A 964-nucleotide genomic window follows, 5' to 3' on the forward strand; every position below is an offset into this window, starting at 1 on the left:
TTTAATTGAGGCTGCATAATAAAATCCGACATGCAACAGGGATTTAAGGGAATAGTGGTATTTTCTATTCTCACTGGTAAGCTGTATGGGCAGCATAGAGAGTAATTAAGTTTATAGAAAGTGTGTGGAGTGGTTAAGTGAGTCTCTGGGCAGAGAATAAACAAAAATCAAAGGCCACTGAGCAGGCTTGCCACTCTTAACTGTAGTCCATACAGATGTATTTCCAAGACAGGTTACAATTCCAGTTATACTCTCCATCTGCCATTTATTTTTCTCTTCCTTCAGATATAGTCTCACATAGTGATCAAGACTCCTCTTTGTAGTTTGTCTGCTCTCCATATATTCTGGCATGCTGAGGCTTTTGCCCCAGTTTCCTTTCCTTCTTTTCTGTTCCAATACCCTGATGCCGCAGTACTTGGTAGCTGAATGAGTTTAACTCAGCTCACTTAAGTCAGAGAGTATTCCAGTTGAGTTCGCCTAACATCTGTTAAAGCGAGGCTAGAATTATGAAAAGTGTTGGTTAGGATTTCATCTTAAACTGATTGGCCACAGAAGTGAATGATGATTTCCCTTCAAAGAAAGCATTCTCTGTTACTCCATTTCTGCTCACATGCAGACTGAAGATTCTGTTGAAAAATGGACAAACACCCAGGATTAATTCCACATCACATGGGAGGGCCATTTTCACAAGACAGGAGACAAAATGAGAATATCTTCATGCTAGTGTTAGGTTGGCATGGAAGAGCCCCATCTCTCTGGGTAGGATCAGATTGCTCTAGCCATCCTTCAGCCTCGAGGTAAGGCATTGACCTCACTGTAGTATTTTTCCTAGGTGCCTTCCCTCAGGTGAGGTGAGGTGAGGTGAGCTCAATTGAGGTGCCCACCCAAATGCTGCCCTTTCCATTTCCTCCAGCATCAACTGGGTGAAAGAATAGGTCAGGTTTAGCTTTTGGCTGAAGAGACA

This window comes from Ornithorhynchus anatinus, chromosome 3 (assembly GCF_004115215.2).
Source record: "Ornithorhynchus anatinus isolate Pmale09 chromosome 3, mOrnAna1.pri.v4, whole genome shotgun sequence".
Classification (NCBI taxonomy): Eukaryota; Metazoa; Chordata; class Mammalia; order Monotremata; family Ornithorhynchidae; genus Ornithorhynchus; species Ornithorhynchus anatinus.